At 40.0% G+C, this 18,812-nt stretch overlaps 1 long non-coding RNA gene across 1 annotated transcript; it reads left to right on the top strand.

The window, feature by feature from the left end:
- The first annotated feature begins 3,356 nt into the window (after positions 1 to 3,356).
- On the top strand, positions 3,357 to 16,979 carry LOC124068694. Its single transcript, XR_006844962.1, has 3 exons — positions 3,357 to 3,460; positions 4,203 to 4,375; positions 16,589 to 16,979. It is a non-coding gene; the product is annotated as an uncharacterized LOC124068694 (long non-coding RNA).
- The last annotated feature ends 1,833 nt before the right edge of the window (positions 16,980 to 18,812 follow it).

Here is an 18,812-nt window from a genome sequence, read left to right as displayed (position 1 = left end):
CTGATGCTGTGCTGGAATAAAGTAAATCATGTCTTTAAAAATGACCTCTCTTAGCACAGAGCTGCTTTCAGTGCTTGGAAGAAAAACTGAGTACATTCACCATAGAGACCAGGGATGGTTTTGAGAAACACACTTTGTTGGTTGTTAATGCGAGATCAGAGGTTAAGATGATGTGAAGTAAATCAAAGTGCATTTCACTGAAGTAATGTGAAAAAGGAGTGACAATGCTGTATTTCATTTCAGTTTTAAAGGATAAAAACTAATGGACGCTGCTATAGTTATCATGTTCACTTGAAATTAATATTAATATTAACTTGAATATAAATGATGTTAAACAGTACATTTGGAGAAGCGTTATGCAAGCTAAATGGTTAATTCATGTTGGAAGAAAGGTCTAAAAAGGAGATACAAGCCACAAAATATCTGGTCATCCCCTATGCATCACATGCATATTGTGTCATAAAGGTAATTCCAGTCTACAGGTAGGAAAGCTAAGATAATGTAACAGAGGGAGTCATGTCATTGAAGCAGCAGACTGAACTAGCTTGCAGGCTTAGCCTCATTTCAATCAGCCAAAGACATAAAGAAGTGTTGTGTGCAAAGCATGCTGTATGCAGCATTGATGTTTGGTGTTTAGGCTTTGACCTCATCACTCCCCACAAGTAAGCAGAAAGCTCAGCACAGCAGGAATTCAGGAGTGACATCTAATAATTTTCCCCAAGGGCTGGAGAACAGACCGATTATTTCCTTTTCAAAAAAACTGCTCTGTTCAGGTTTTGTGAGTAGGAGGCATGTTTACCTCCATAAGTTATGCCACACACTGACATAATTAAAAGCTAAAGGAACGCCGTCCTTCCCTGGACAAAGAAGGGAAGAGAAAAGTGTGCGGTTGCTGGTTTGTGTGAGTGAATATGTGCATGCACATTAGAGTGTGTGTGTGTGTGTGTGTGTGTGTGTGTGTGTGTCTGGGGTGCTCCAAGGAGCAGCGCTTGAAGAGCTGCAGGTAATTACTGCCTGCCTCTGCTCTCGCCACAGGAAACACACACTTCCTAGGAAACAGGGCCTGTGATGTTGACTGTGTGCATGTGGGGCTCTGCTCTGAGATCGAGGCTGTCTGGGGAAAACAGCAGTGCTGGTCTACTAAGTCTCAAGTGAGAAGAAAAAACTGGCTGAGGGAGGTCCTGCTTATGTATGATGCAGCACCTAGCCTGCTTTCGATTTGAACTCATAAGTCATAACTCTGGACTCGGAGTAACATCACAGCCGGTAGAAACCGAGTTGTATGCATTCTGTTTGCTGCAATACAGCACAGCTTATTTGTAACATTATTCAGCCATTGTTGTTAGAGTAACATTGACCGGTTACAAGCAGCACCAGTTGATTGACACATTACGCTGTATTTCACACCTAGCAAGACCACAGACCATATGTAAGACAATATTGTGTTAAGCTGGCTTACTAAATTGGACACAAAAAAGGCAAAAGTGGTCATCAGCTGTTTCACATCACACATAGTCATTTGGTTTGTGATGGGATGTGAACTCCAGTGCCTTCCCCCCTTATGGGCTGTCTCATGAGGCCTCACATCATATTATGCACCTACAACACCAGCTGTAACAGTAACATAGCACAAACATTCAGTAAACAGTAATTTCTGTGATGAGAATAGACAAGTTGTTGGTACAATCTCAACTTTCTAGATTTCTTGTAAAAACTTTCCCTCCTGCTTTTTTCAGCTTCATCACATCTGTGCTGAGATTATATTTGATCCATCTGAAAGTCAAAGTACAATCAGCTGTTCATCCATACACAGGGAAGCACTGAAGCACAGCACCGAATTGCACTAAGCTACATAACTTTGGGGGATTAAAACCACAGAACAATCAGAGACTCATTTCCACTGTGGCTCACCGCTACAAGACAGGACAAGGTAAAACCACTGAACAATATGTAGGAGACAAACCAAAACACTGCAGACTGCGCCACCCAATTTATCACTCTGAGGGCCAGCATCCAGCTCTGTACTTTCATTCTCTATTCACTGTTTTTGCTGCTGATAAAAACACAGGATTACCTAAGCAGCTATAAAAATATGATACCTTAACAGCCAGTACATTATGTAACCATAGTACTCTGAGATTGCTTATGTGGTCTAAAACATGATTGGTAGGCTACATTGCATTTTTCCTACAGTCATTATGTAAGATGTTTTCAACATACTGTTGTAAGAGCTGCTGTTACATCTTTCATTTGAAAACATAAAGGCTTCCAGTACTGTTACCAGGCTGCTCTAATAAGTCCATAAAGACTCTCCAGCTAATCCAGAATGCCGCAGCACATGTACTGACAAAAACTCATATTTGAGAGCATAATTCTTCTCTATTGGCCTCTTTACACTGGCTGCCTGTAAAATTCAGAACAGACTTTAAAATACTTCTCTTCACATACAAAGCCCTAAATGGTCAAGCACCACCTTATCTCAAAAAGCTTATAATACCTTATTATCCAACCAGAACTCTATGTGCTCAGGATGCAGGGCTACTTGTGGTTCCTAGAGTCACCCAGAGTAGAACAGGAACCAGATCCTTTAGTTATCAAGCTCCCTCCTGAGAGAATCATCTTACGGTTTTGGTCTGGGAGGCGGACACCCTCTCTACGTTCAAGGGTAGACTTAAAACCTTCCTTTTTAATAAAGCTTATATTTAGGGCTGTCTCTCCTCCTCTAACTCTCTTTCCACACATATCATGTCCCATTAATTGCATGTCACTAACTTGCCTTCCTTCCTTCTTTGTGCTTTCTCGTCTCTCAGGTTCCCATGGATCGTGTCTGGACCTCCTGCTGTGGTCCTGCTTGACACCAACGACTGTTATTACCACCTGTCATATTTCTACATTATTATTATTAGTACTACTACTATCAAAATCATTATTATTAATACTGTCATTGTCATTCCAATACTCTGTCTATGTACCCCCCCACTCTCTTGCCCTCTCTCTCTCTCACAACCCAGCCGATCAAGGCAGATGGCCGCCCACACTGCCTTCTAAAAGAAAGTTTTTCCTCGCTCACGGGGGTTTGTTGGGTCAGTCTAAAAATCAAATGAAAGAGTTTGTTTTAGACCTGCTCTAACTGGAATGTGTCACGAGATAACTGTTGTTGTGATTTGGCGTTATATAAATAAACTGAACTTAACTGAATACTTTCAATATCTGTTAAAGGTTTCAGGCGGCAGCTTGTTTCTCCCATTTCTTAATGCAGCATTTGCTGTGTGGTATAATGGGGAATGTCAAGCAGGCCTCGAGGTCTTCCTTTTTCCCTGTACAGTGGCAATCACTTAACCAATAATAGGATGACCTGGGACCCTATAATGCAAGTAGCCATTTCCCAAGCCCCCTTTCTTTCAGTTCCGCTGGTCGCACACTGCGCTTCCTGGTTCGCCAACTCCCGTGAACGCCGCAGGTATGAGTGCAATGCCGCGTTGACAGTTTCCAGTTTCCAAGTGTGGAAGTGATTGTTATATCGGTGACTTAGGATTTTAATTCTTTCTGTAGATTGCCCTGCGGTGGCTCTCCTCTCCTCTCCTTGTTGATTAATTAGTTGAATAAGCTAGTCGCTCTTCATCATTATCTAGCTTTCCCCCCGGTTGCGAGACGCCGTGGCAGTGGTGCGTCACTGTCCGTGTTTTTTCTCGTAATTGGGAGTTGTATTGTGTGGCAAAGAGCCCACAGGCCTGTGTCGGCCCCTCCAGGTTTTGGCAACAAGAACTCTGATTCTTTGCTGTTGCTTGCGTTTTGATTAGTAAGCTCAGCCGGGGTCGTTTCTTTGTGTGTGCGCTTCTGTCTGCAGGTCGGTTGTTTATTCACTACCTCTCAGCTGTTTGGATAGTTTTATTTGGGTCACTTCGGTTGTATTGTTTGCTTGATGAATTAGTTTTTTTGTTCTGTTTTTTGTTATCACTTGCCGCATCGTGAAGCGCTGCTGTGTTGTGTAGTTTATTTTTGGTGAGATTATAAACGGACTTTTTGCCTGTTGTTTTGTATTGAGTAGTGGTGTTAATTTGTTTTCTTTGTGGACTGGTTGTGCTTAATTATCTAGCCTTGGTTTATTTATTTGGAGACTGTTTGTTTTGTTCGTTGGTTTTTCCTCTCCCCATAACCTCAGTTCATTTATTTATTTTTTGTCCTTTCTTTTCTCTTTGTAGGAGCTGAGGACAACAGTGGTGGGGTGGTGACTCTGGCGGTGTCTCCTTGATGTGTTGTCCTCCTCTGTGCACCCGTTGTGGTTCTGTAGTGTGTGTGAATGAGTGGAAGTGTGCACACTTGTCTCAGGCTGGCTCTTTCCAGGATATCCGTCTCAGCAGCTACTCCTCCGCTGGTAAGCCTCAGTTTCTTTATGTATTATTGGCCTGTTTGTCTGTTTGTATGGTGGGTTTGGTTCTATTGATGTTTTTTGCAGTTTGTTCATAAAGATTCGGTGGACATCCGTCTCAATCCTGCTCTTTAGTGTAACGAACCTGAATGCGTTCTGGATCATCTTTGGTAGTGGTTTGGGCAAGTGTGTTTCCCTGGATGAAATTCCCAGATTTCTTTTAAGATACCAATTACTGCTTTGTTCCTTAGGCCTGTGCTTGCCACAGCTTTATCCCTTCTGTAACAACAACTGTCCAGTCAAAGCGTTGAAACTGTATGTGCAAGCCTGTAAAAGTTGGGATTTTTCCCCATTATAATTAAGCAGAATGCATGGGGCTGTAGGTGGTAAAAGCAATTCTTTCAAAGAATTTGGAGGCTGGCATCTTTTTTATGGCTTTCTAAAACCAAAAGCACATGAATGAAGAATGAAGAATGAAGAAAGGATTAAATACGTTTGTCTACTATGAGATAAGCCACAGTCATTTGTTAGCCTGCTACTATAGTGGTCTCCTTAGTCAAGCAAAACTAGTCGGTTCGGCCCCTGACCTCCAGTGAAGGGAAATCTTAATGCTTCAGCATACCAAGACATTTTGGACAATGCTATGCTTCCAACTTTGTGGCAACAGTTTGTTGAAGGCCCTTTTCTATTCCAGCATGACTGTGCCCCAGTGCACAAAGCGAGGACCATAAAGTCTGGCCATGTCATTAGTGTGATAAGAACTATCTAAAATGACAGAAACCATTTTTGGAAAACTTTAATTGGACTTGTCCATGTCCCCTCTGTTAACATGGAGGGCAAGGGGTTAATGAGCTGCACTGGCGCTCGACACCAGGGGGCAGTTGAGATGTTTTGGCTCTCCTTTAGGAGCGCTCTCATGAAAGCTGTGATTTCAGCTGGCAAAAGCTAGAGGGCATAGCAACAATAAAAATTACAAAATAGAATTATTTTGCTATTACACTAAGTAGCTTGAACAGTTTGCCTCCTTTCACTCTCCTAAAGTCAGAAGGAAGATCCAGCACTAACTCTTTGTCTAGATTCAGGTGAAGCTGTGGGTGCCCTTTTTTATCTTCGTCTATTTCATTCTCAACAGACATAAGACACAAATCCTCTTTCTCAGCATCTTTTTCTACATCACTCATCCTCTCTGCTGTGAAAGAGGATATCCAAGTGTCTAAATTTTTCTTTCTCTCTGTACCTCTCGGCAAGAAATGAGTGAACTTCCTGCTCATTCTTTTTAATCTGTCTTATCCAATTCTCACCCTCTTGTTCCAATAGAGCAGACGACCCGTGTGAACCCGTGAACATGGTTCAGGCTTTGACAAATCCTTCTTTTCTTTCTCGTTTTCCTTTCTTTTTGATTGTTTGTCTCTCTTTACTTTTTAACAATGTCTTTCTCATTATCTCCTCCCACCAAGCTGGGCATTTTCTGTTCCACTTTACCCTCTGGCCTCCAGTTGGAGGGCAATATATCCGTACAGCTGGTCACTAACTACTATTAATACTGTAATCTTACTGCACTGAGACTACAATAAGAGCACTGTGTAAGTTAAAGAGTATGGTGCAGTAGGATATAAAGAAATAAGATGTTATCTGCTAAGTTTCTCCCTCTAAACAATAACAATGTAAATTTAAATAAAAACTGTAGTTTTATCTGTACATGTTGTACCTTGACATACACAATGAAGCACCTATAATTTTGTTGGTGTCAGGTGACTGACGGCAGAGTGTAAAGTAATGGAGAACGATATGAAAACACTGACCTCTAACACAGTTGGATAATGACAACGCAGAGAGGCTGATTAAACCAAATGGATACTCACTGTGATGGATGCCAGGGCCATTTACAAATGTCTTTTTTCACTCTGCAAGAGTGGAGGCCTGGAAACAGGGCTAATAAATTCATCTAGACTGTATTCCAAAGACAATTTACCTACTGCATTTTTTTCATCATATTCTTCTTGTTATTATTATACTTATAATGCTTACCTGGGTTGGGATGCAGGGTTGTCCCTTCTGGTTTGATGTGCAACACAGACATATTCAAATCTACATTAACTGGGAAGTTTGACACCAACTACATCAAGTTTAGTTTTCTGGATCTATTCAGTACAACAGCCCTGTAAAAATTCTCTTTGTAAAGGAAACAGAAATTGCTCAGTATTTTTGGAAATGCACTTACTCCCGTTACATGAGAAGATATAATTAGCCAATACCAAAAGTCCATCAAAAATCATTATTTCATCCCTTTTGTAGTCAAAGTTGGCAGGTTCAGCCAGCAGGGATATGTTGGTATCTGATTGACAGCATCCGGCGAGTCCCAGCATCAACAGTGGATCCAGAGATAAAGTTGTGCTGTCAGTTTACTAGCTTTAAGCAGAGTGTGTTCATAGCCCTGGTGTTGAAGAGTAAGGCCAGCACCAGTGGTTTCTATAACAATAACTCCTTTACGTTTACTTGAGTAACTTTTTGGAGTAAATCGGGTCTGCTGGTGCTGTTATTCCACTGCTGACAAGCCTCTGCATGACTTTGTTTGATGCAGCATAATGGTTGAAGCTACAGAAGTGTGTCTTTAAATAGCACTAGCAGTTATAATATTTACACATGAAATGGCAGTGCACAGTGCAGCAGGCTACATTTGTGAAGCCAGCAGGACATTAGAGACCTGTCTGCTGTGTTAATGCTGTGTTAAGTCTGACAATGTATTTCGTGCTTCAAAACTATTCCAGCTCACTGAGTGTTGTGTATTTAACTAGTCACACTCTTTGGTGTAGCTTGATGAAGGGAAAACGACATACACAGGCTTATACACGGTTACAGTTTTCATGTGGACGTGTCTGGTGGAACCTGTGATGTTCCTGGAAAGAAATTACATTTACCTGGTGAATATTTACTATTTTGGTGGCTTTCTGTGCTTATTATGCATCCTTTTACTATGACCCTAGAGAAGCCGAAAACATTGCAGCTTTAGCCACACATCCTGCGTTACTTTGTTGTTTAAAAGGTCCATTTTTATAAGTTAGGTCAGATCAGTTATGTGAATTATTACCTTTTTAAACCATCCTCTGTCCCTCACTCTTTCAAGTGAACAGACTGTTAAAGCAAACTCTTATAAAAGCAGGCGTTTCATAATACGGCCATCAATTTTCACTGTAAAAACGTACACCATCGCTCAGACTCCTCTCTGATTCACAGTCTACAGGCACAATTGGTATGCGTCACCCACTCATCGTTAAATAACTGGTGATGAAGTGTTTGCCATGTTGACTGACCAGGTCCCACAGTTAACCCTTTTCATAGTCTCTGTGAGTGATCTGAACCAAAGGTCTCTGTACTGCCCCTTACTCTTTGGGGAAATTAAAAAATAATTGTAAGGTGATTTTTTTAAAATTTATTTTATTTTATGATGTGCAAAACAGGGCGGCACGGTGGTGCAGTGGTTAGCACTGTCGCCTCATAGCAAGAGGGTTCCAGGTTCGAATCCTGGTCTGTGGAATTTGCATGTTCTCCCTGTGCCTGCGTGGGTTTTCTCCGGGTACTCCGGCTTCCTCCCACAATACCAAAAACATGCACATTAGGTTAATTGACTACTCTAAATTGCCCCTAGGTGTGAGTGTGAGAGTGTGTGGTTGTCTGTCTTTGTGTGTTGGCCCTGCGATTGACTGGCGACCAGTCCAGGGTGTACCCCGCCTTTCGCCCGTAGTCAGCTGGGATAGGCTCCAGCTCCCCCGTGACCCTGACGGATAAGCGGTATAGAAAATGGATGGATGGATGGATGTGCAAAACAAGTAGGCATGGTGCTACTACTTTTTCCATTGTTACATATCTTTTCACCTAAAAATGGACTAACATGTCAGGCCATATGCATAACATGATACCATCAGCAGATTTAGAGAATCCATTCAGTTCAAACATTGAATGCTTTTACCTTCAAACCCTGAAGGTGTTTGATGACAGGTAATTGACATGATAGTAAAAAGGATATTACTACACGGGCTCCGAGACACTTCAGGAGACTTCACTGTCGGTAAATAAAGTTTGTTGCTGAATGCAGTTTAAGACTCTATCATGCAAAGAGAAAACATATCAACAACAACAAGAAACACTGCTGACTTCTCTGGGCTCAAGCTTATGTAAGAGGGACTGACCCAAAGTGGAAAAGTGTGCTGCAGTCTGATGAGTCCACATTTCTAAGTGTTTTTGAAAGTTATGCCTGACCATGACCATCCAGACCATTAGCAGCACATTCAAATTCAAAAGCCAGCATCTGTGATGGTATAGGGGTGTCAGTGCCCACGTAGCTTGAACATCTTTAAAAGCACCATTGAAAGTTACAAACACGTTTAAGATCAACATTCTGCCATCCAAACAACGTTCAGGGATGTACTTCTTTACCATGGCACACTGTGAAGAAAAATACTTGAAGCCCAGACTGTTGAGCAAGTTGTCAATATTTAGTGTAATGGTGTTCCTTACCTCTCACAGAAAATGGTTCAAATAGGATAATTCAGTTGTTTTTCATAAAAAAAAAAAAAAACATGTTCAATGTTTTTTTTAATGTTTCACCACTTTCAGTTTCACTTTTCTAACACCTTTTTACCCCCAGTTTGACTGCTGGGTCAAATTGACCCGAACAGTATCTATGTGATATAAAATTGCAAATACGTGAGATGAACCATTTTCATGTTATATGTTGATTACTCTAATTAAGGCAAGCAGAAGAAGTTTCATACTGAAAAAATACTTGTAACTATTTTTTCTTGATATTCAAACTTTAAGACGGGTCAAATTGACCCGTAACAACAGGAGGGTTAAGAAAAAAATGTTTAAGGACTGCAAGGCTGAATATGAGACCATGTCTTAGTTCACAATAAACTTAAGTACTGTGGACCTTTTTGGTATGATAATAGTTGAATATGGTAATAGTTGCACAGACATTTTCTTAATGTAGCTCCACAATGGTCCTAGATGTCCTTACCAATGCCCCTTTGTCTTTCCACGGCACTCAGCCTTCCACAAGGTTCAGGTCAGAGGAAATGTTCTTCGTACTTCTGCCACATTCATTATCCTACATGTTTGTGTGTGTGTGTGTGTGTGTGTGCTCTTCAAGAAATTCAGTCTATGCAGCTTTAGTAGGAGGGGGAGGAGAGAGTTGTTTTACAGCTGCTAACATAACAAAACTCACCAAATGGATTAATAATCTTGTTAGCATAGCACATTCCCCATTGAGGTAAATGCTAAATCCTGTGAGTGGAATAAACTTTGTTAATAATGTAATGTGTAACAAGTTGCTTCTCAGCAGGCAGTGAAGCAGCTAAGGAAGGAATTAAAAGTGGAGAGCGGTATGAATTTGTAATTGAAAAGCATAAAAAATAACATTTCTAAAGTTCAGATGTGCAGTTAATTTTTGTTCTGTTTGAGTCAGGTGTTGACCTTTAATTTATGGTTTCCTCTGCCTTATGGAATGTAACTTTGTGGGCATGTTGCCGCACCACGAACTTGTCAACCATGTACAAGCAGCTCTTCAAAATCCTGCATTACATTCATTGCCAAAATTTTTAAACAGGGCCTCCACTGAATTTACGAGTGTGCATTAACTCAACATGAGGAAGGCTATTCATCCCGTGAAAAGAGTTGTCCAGCATATTGTCCACTGTAGCCGTTGACTGAGCTCACTATAGTTGACAATACAACAGACTTTACCATGGCACATTGTGAAGAAAAATACTTGAAGCCCAGACTGTTGAGCAAGTTGTCAATATTTAGTGTAATGGTGTTCCTTACCTCTCACAGAAAATGGTTCAAATAGGATAATTCAGTTGTTTTTCATAAAAAAAAAAAAAATACATGTTCAATGTTTTTTTTTAATGTTTCACCACTTTCAGTTTCACTTTTCTAACACCTTTTTACCCCCAGTTTGACTGCTGGGTCAAATTGACCCGAACAGTATCTATGTGATATAAAATTGCAAATACGTGAGATGAACCATTTTCATGTTATATGTTGATTACTCTAATTAAGGCAAGCAGAAGAAGTTTCATACTGAAAAAATACTTGTAACTATTTTTTCTTGATATTCAAACTTTAACACGGGTCAAATTGACCCGTAACAACAGGAGGGTTAAGAAAAAAATGTTTAAGGACTGCAAGGCTGAATATGAGACCATGTCTTAGTTCACAATAAACTTAAGTACTGTGGACCTTTTTGGTATGATAATAGTTGAATATGGTAATAGTTGCACAGACATTTTCTTAATGTAGCTCCACAATGGTCCTAGATGTCCTTACCAATGCCCCTTTGTCTTTCCACGGCACTCAGCCTTCCACAAGGTTCAGGTCAGAGGAAATGTTCTTCGTACTTCTGCCACATTCATTATCCTACATGTTTGTGTGTGTGTGTGTGTGTGTGTGCTCTTCAAGAAATTCAGTCTATGCAGCTTTAGTAGGAGGGGGAGGAGAGAGTTGTTTTACAGCTGCTAACATAACAAAACTCACCAAATGGATTAATAATCTTGTTAGCATAGCACATTCCCCATTGAGGTAAATGCTAAATCCTGTGAGTGGAATAAACTTTGTTAATAATGTAATGTGTAACAAGTTGCTTCTCAGCAGGCAGTGAAGCAGCTAAGGAAGGAATTAAAAGTGGAGAGCGGTATGAATTTGTAATTGAAAAGCATAAAAAATAACATTTCTAAAGTTCAGATGTGCAGTTAATTTTTGTTCTGTTTGAGTCAGGTGTTGACCTTTAATTTATGGTTTCCTCTGCCTTATGGAATGTAACTTTGTGGGCATGTTGCCGCACCACGAACTTGTCAACCATGTACAAGCAGCTCTTCAAAATCCTGCATTACATTCATTGCCAAAATTTTTAAACAGGGCCTCCACTGAATTTACGAGTGTGCATTAACTCAACACGAGGAAGGCTATTCATCCCGTGAAAAGAGTTGTCCAGCATATTGTCCACTGTAGCCGTTGACTGAGCTCACTATAGTTGGCGAAAATAACCCAGATTTTATCATCAAGGTCATCACATGAGTTACATCATGGGGATCATGAAAGGTTCAGCACTTTTACAGTCTGGGCCATATTAGGATATCAGGATATTGTCATGGATTGGCGTTTTGTTTAGCTAATTTTGTGTTTTATTTTGTAGTTTATTTTTTTGACAATTCTTTGTCTCTCACTTCCCCAGCATTGAGGAATTGTAGATCTAAATCCCTGGCATATATTCTTTCTTTCTGCAATATCTGCACATGATGACAATGAAAAATATTACTCAGATACTATAAGTCAGATGTAATTTATCTTCTACCTTTCACTATCCCGATCTCCACTCCCTTACTTTCTGCTGCACTACATTAAGGGCAAATTGCTTCCTTCACTGCCACTTGGGCTTAAATTTTCTTGAGACACTCGGCTGATACAAACATAACAGTATAGATAGATAATTAGAAGGATACTTTATTCATCCCCAAGGGAAATTCACATTTCACACAGTATAAACCAATGAAAACAGTGTCGAAGATCTAACACAACATCAGAGCTACAAGCATAACCAACTGGTGATTGGTGTCAGTGTTCTCACAGGAAACTAAAACCCCACTGTGTCACAATCTGGACACTGTAAAATGATAATATGATGACAGGGCATGACATTGCCCTGTTGCACTCATTTATACTATTTCTCATAGAACTGAATAAGGCTGCTGATGCACTCACACAGCAGAGTTGACCTGTGTGGCAGGCAGAAGTGTTTCTGCCTGCTGAAACATAAACCTGCAAAATGCCATTACTAAACCAGGGACTGAGCCTCTGTTTCTGATTTGGTTTATCCCTAAGGCACACAAACAAACTGCTGTGTGTGATGTTTGTGCTGTATAGTATACCAGCAAACACAGTGAGCACTGACCATGCTGTTTCCTCACTGCCTGGGGTGTTTGTATGAATCCGATTGAATCGCCTTGGACCTTAAAGAAGCATTGCTGTTCACAGGTGTACATGATTGGATTGTCTGAGGGTAGTGGTGCCCAAATCACATTTTATCACAACCAGCGTAACGTAAACATTAAACTAAACATCTTTTTATTTGTCATTATTATGGTCTTAACAATACAACAGACTTTACCATGGCACATTGTGAAGAAAAATACTTGAAGCCCAGACTGTTGAGCAAGTTGTCAATATTTAGTGTAATGGTGTTCCTTACCTCTCACAGAAAATGGTTCAAATAGGATAATTCAGTTGTTTTTCATAAAAAAAAAAAAAATACATGTTCAATGTTTTTTTTTTAATGTTTCACCACTTTCAGTTTCACTTTTCTAACACCTTTTTACCCCCAGTTTGACTGCTGGGTCAAATTGACCCGAACAGTATCTATGTGATATAAAATTGCAAATACGTGAGATGAACCATTTTCATGTTATATGTTGATTACTCTAATTAAGGCAAGCAGAAGAAGTTTCATACTGAAAAAATACTTGTAACTATTTTTTCTTGATATTCAAACTTTAACACGGGTCAAATTGACCCGTAACAACAGGAGGGTTAAGAAAAAAATGTTTAAGGACTGCAAGGCTGAATATGAGACCATGTCTTAGTTCACAATAAACTTAAGTACTGTGGACCTTTTTGGTATGATAATAGTTGAATATGGTAATAGTTGCACAGACATTTTCTTAATGTAGCTCCACAATGGTCCTAGATGTCCTTACCAATGCCCCTTTGTCTTTCCACGGCACTCAGCCTTCCACAAGGTTCAGGTCAGAGGAAATGTTCTTCGTACTTCTGCCACATTCATTATCCTACATGTTTGTGTGTGTGTGTGTGTGCTCTTCAAGAAATTCAGTCTATGCAGCTTTAGTAGGAGGGGGAGGAGAGAGTTGTTTTACAGCTGCTAACATAACAAAACTCACCAAATGGATTAATAATCTTGTTAGCATAGCACATTCCCCATTGAGGTAAATGCTAAATCCTGTGAGTGGAATAAACTTTGTTAATAATGTAATGTGTAACAAGTTGCTTCTCAGCAGGCAGTGAAGCAGCTAAGGAAGGAATTAAAAGTGGAGAGCGGTATAAATTTGTAATTGAAAAGCATAAAAAATAACATTTCTGAAGTTCAGATGTGCAGTTAATTTTTGTTCTGTTTGAGTCAGGTGTTGACCTTTAATTTATGGTTTCCTCTGCCTTGCTGTTCACAGGTGTAAATGATTGGATTGTTTGAGGGTAGTGGTGCCCAACTCACATTTTATCACAACCAGCTGAAGTGAATGGGTGCACAGATCCTTCAAACTCTTCTCTGATGTCGCAATCATAAGCGACTCTATTTTGACTGAGCGCGATGGGAGAGAAATCTGTTTAATAGACTCTTCACAGAACTTCAGATGTATTACTTGTCCATTCATTCTCTCCCCCTGCAGAAAACGTCTCAGGGATGGACAAAAATGGCAAAAGGAGATTTCTCTTCTATTCACATTACATGGAAAATGTGTTTCTTTGCTGAAAAAGAGAACAACCTAAAATGAAGTTTTTTATTTTACACAATTCATGTTTTATGAAGATAAAATGGCAGATTGTTCCTGACCGTATCATCTACAATGCTGATGTTGATGTTCATATTGGATATTACTTTTCTAGGGAAATGAGAAGCTCATTAAATAATAAAAAATACCAGAAAATCAAGAAAACAACAAAGCAAGTTGCAACCCTATATACAATAAGTCATTATGTGCAACATTAGGATGTATCATGGCTCAACATTAACAGTTGGTATCATGCTTTAATGCAGCGTAAACATTAAACTAAACATCTTTTTATTTGTCATTATTATGATCTTAACAATACAACAGACTTGCAGTTTTCAAATTCTTTGTAAAAGCAGAATGGTGAGGGGAAAAATGAGTGGAAATAAGTGAAAAGAATGAATGAATACTGCACCATTATGTTTTCTGATGTACTCTGCTATTAAGAAAATCTTTAATTGTATGATCATCAATGTTCACAATGAAACAGACTTTTAAATATTTTCTGCCTTCACTGCACCACATTTAGCGTGTGTGTGTGTGTGTGTGTGTGTGTGAGAGAGAGAGAGAGAGAGAGAAAGAGAGAGAAACAGAACGAGATTGCTTGGGGTAGATTAACATTTGAAGCCGTTACCCACATCCCAATAACAACTGCTTGGTTTCCAATAAGATTCCACCAAGCAGAAAATCAGTAATCATACTTGCTTTTATCTCTCATCACTGCAGAATAAACATGTTCAAGCTCAGAGAGTGAGAACAGAACTAAGAGAGACGAGGGAGGAGAAATGCACAGACAAAAGAAGGAAGAGAGAGCAGGCTGAAGACAAATGTGAAAGAAAATATTTAGTTAATGTTTGGAGAAAATGCAGTAAGTAATAAATGGAAACATTTTAGGAACTGTTAATCTAATCAGTGACACAAAACTAATACAAGCTTAACCATAAGTCTACTCTTCCAAACCCAACTACATGATTGTTCCTTTTGCAAAGTGGTGTGGTCTAAGTGCTTTGACTTGGCTGGAAAATAAATAAATAAAACCAATGACCACCTCAGTGATGGAGCCAAAGCAAACCGACTGACTTATCATTTAGATGGTGTGTAACAGAGCTACAAGTCCACCAACCAGCCAGGGAGGGCAGCTTTCTTCATTGAGAAACAAATTTAGTCTGCAGCCAGATCCACTGGAGTTTAATTTGACTACTCACAGGGAAAATCCAGTTCTCAATCTAGAGTCAAGCTCAGCAAATCACATTCTGTGCCAAAACGTACTTTTTTGACACAGAATGTGTCATCTGATGCATGTCAAAACACGTGTGCATATTGTTTCGTTTCTGAACCCACACCCTGTGGAGAAGCACTGCTGTCCTATTTTCCAGCTTTGATGGCGGTCAACACTCCAGGAAGGCAAAGTTTCTTTTAGATGTGTTCTCCTGACTGGCACATCCCATCTTCTGTACCTTGCTTTTTTTTCCTCATCAAGTGATATCATGTCCTCTTCTGTGGGGTTGTACAATGGATGTGAAGAAAGTTATTGTCATCCATGCGGACCTCTAGAGCTGCAGGGATAAATGTATAAAAACAATATAAAGGCAGATGTTTCCTGGTGAGTTATAGCTGGAGATAGTGAGACTCTTCTGTAGGTGAAATAATCTACAAATATCTCATGCTCAGGACGGCACTCTAAATTCACTTTCCATTTACGTGGAAGTGGTCCCTGCTGCTATTTGGTCACTCTGTCTGATCAAGCTGACCTGCTGCACAGCGGTGCACCATCTAACCGTGCAGTCTAGCAGCAACAGCAGAGACCCTGAATTTCTGGGTTTGCAAGAGGTTTGCAGGGGAATTATTTGCTTTTTTTCTGCGACTAAGACTTTGCATATTCTTTGCTGAATCCTGGACTTAACATTTCTGAAGACAACTATGTTTGATTTTAAGAGGGGCAAACTGAGTAAAATAACAACTGCAGTGGCTGTCCTGAAACAGATACATTCACCTTAAATGCATGCACTATGCAGCCATAATTTGAGCAATAACCATATCCATAGTCACAGCTTCAACTGGTGCATCCAGGCAGAGCATCTGCAGCTGTACTCTCGGCAGTAGCTGAATATTATTGGAGCTCGAAAAAGAGAAATGAGCATCAAATGCATCATGTAAAGTGTTTTATCATCTCTGTCTGTAGTACCTGCAGTGTTTCTCTGACAGTGTGTTATCACTGGACTGGACACAATATTTTTTGATGAAGGATAACAAAATAAACAGAAAAAAAGCCACTGGGACCCCCACAGGTGCTAAGTAGTGATGAGAAGTCTATCTCCTTTTTTATGTTGGCAAATCATATTTTCCTGTCATGAGCCCTGCAAAGAGTACTACTATTTTAGTACCTCACTGACTTCTTTTCCTCCCATATCCCTGCCTACTCTTAGCTCTCAGGATAATAATAATAATAATAGGTATAATTCTGCACTGATATCTCTGCAGAAATGTTGGTTTACAGGTGGGTCACAGGTAACTGTGTGCCGGTATTCAGGGATACAGTGTTTGCTCAAGGACACTTCAACAAGGAGGAAGTGCATTGAACTTTGTTCCCTTTTATTTTTCCCTGTTTATTTTTTTTAATCCATTATCATTCCTTTGATTTGCTGTGTTGTTTGTTTTCTAGTGAGCACATTGTGGCACACCTGGCACCTTATAAATACACTCTACTTGAAAGACGGATTGTGTCGATCAGCAATGGAGCTGATACCTGCAGACCCTTGATGATCAATTGCACCTGAGACCACATGTTACCGTGGTAACTTGATCTCATTATGAAGGATTGGCAAGGTTCCAGCAGAGAAAATCCAAAGAAAGGTGGAGAGAATGACCTGAGAATGAGTGGAGCAAAGCAAGTGAAAGTATGTGAGAGAGGCTGCAGTATATGTAGTCAAAAACAATATTAAAACCAAAGGAGACATTCAGTTTCATAATGTATAAAAGTATTTGACTGTCCAAACCCACCAGCACGGCATTTTAATGCATGAACTCTTCGAATCTTCTCTCACCATAAGGTTAGTATTTGGAGTTCTGAGTGAAATGTCTGATATAGAGTGTAGTCCCTCCGCTTCTATTCTTCTGTTGGTCCTCCATGGGACCTTATTTGAGGAAAAAATGTGGACTGTAGTTGGTGGCGAGAGAAACAATTTTTGATCTCATTTGCCATGAATTACACATATGATTTTTGTCAGTTAAAAGATAATTTTGAAGTGCAGGAAATTTGTAGTTTGTCACAAAATTATGCAAGACTATGAAAATTCATAATTAGCAAAGGCCACACATCCAACAGTGACACAAATGACATCATCTTGTGAACACTTCATCATTTAACTGTAACTAAAGCCCATCACCGGAACACTGTAGGGCTTGTCCTGGATGTTGGCTAACTTTAATAGCATTTCCAAGACCATTTCTCCCATTGCATATCTGCAGATGTCAACACAACCAGACTTGTCATAATTTTGACGTCTTTTAATAGTTTTTTCTGTGCCAGGGTAACAGTTATTGACTTAAATCGTGCACCTTACCACCCAGAGCTCGGCTAATATTCAGAGCTCATCGGTGAGGGTTAAAATGTATATCGCCTTGTAAACTGAGGGCTTTACCTTCCTCTTAGCCTCAGTGGTTGCATTACTGCTGAAGCTGCCCCCAACCATCTGTCTATCTTATACTCCGTATTTACATCATTTGTTAACAAGACCATGGGACTGGGGCAGTAACTTACCCCAACCCAGAGGGAGCAGTATGTCCAGTAGGAAGCTTTCCATCTCAGTTTATTTGCAGTGATTATTTCATTTTTCTTGTATGCCATTCTTCCTGAGAGGTTTAATCACTATGTGTTCAAACTGTGAGCAACATGATCAACAAGCCCTCTCATCTCCTACAGAGGTGGGTGACCAAAGCTGTCTTCACAGTTTCACACTGACACAAAGCCAAATCTGTCCTCACTAAAACCTCTGTATGAATACAATTCTAAAAGTCTAAAAGGCAGCTGAGCACTGGGCTACATCTCTACCAAACAAAACAGCCCGAGCAGAACCGGGTGCATTTGAGCTGAATGAATGCGGGTGCAAACTCATAGCAAAAACGTGCCCACACCTTTCCACAAAGGTTACTATGTGTCATTGAAGCGAGTAATGCTGAAGTCATTTACAGTTTTTTTTAAAGTGCAAGTGTGAAGAATGAAATGCATACCAAGTAAAATTCTGGGGCACAGAAGTGTAATCTGGCTGTTGCTGGGTTCGCATCTGGTAATCTTCACTGTTACACTCAGAGCTAAGATGATGAAACCTAGTAAATGTGCAGAAAGACAACAAACTTGTTTCCACTGACAATTAGCAGCAGAGTTCTTGGCTCCCTTCTGTAATTACCAGTGTGATATTATTTTGTTTGTTGTGCTCCACATTATATTGTGCCACAGAAATAAGCTTTGGCATCATTGGTGAGCTATCGCTTTCTGTTTATACTCACTTAATGCTTCCTAATTTGTGACTGCCAGATGAGCAGTAAAATACACAGTTTGTCTGCTTGAAAATCTGTGGGTGCATAACAGCACTATATAAAAATAATTGGAGTCTGCCACACTGCTCACAGTCCAGTTTGCTTCCTAGACACTAAATGAAATGCAACTAAGAAGCAGACTGAAGTGCTTTGTGTGTATATATGTATAAGGGGATGGAACAGATGCACATAAGGACAGGTGCATACGAGCAATTGTATTTACTGTCATCTCTCAGTTGCACAACTGGGACAGCCTTAGCTGATTTCTTTAACATCATCAAGCACTTGCCATGAGTTCATTACAATAAGCACTCAAGCAAACACTGCCCAAGTTGTGTGAATTGTGCAAA

Source organism: Scatophagus argus, chromosome 12, assembly GCF_020382885.2.
Source record: "Scatophagus argus isolate fScaArg1 chromosome 12, fScaArg1.pri, whole genome shotgun sequence".
Taxonomy (NCBI): Eukaryota; Metazoa; Chordata; class Actinopteri; family Scatophagidae; genus Scatophagus; species Scatophagus argus.
Note: the sequence above shows the minus strand (reverse complement) of the source record. Positions and strands in the feature narration are given on the sequence as shown.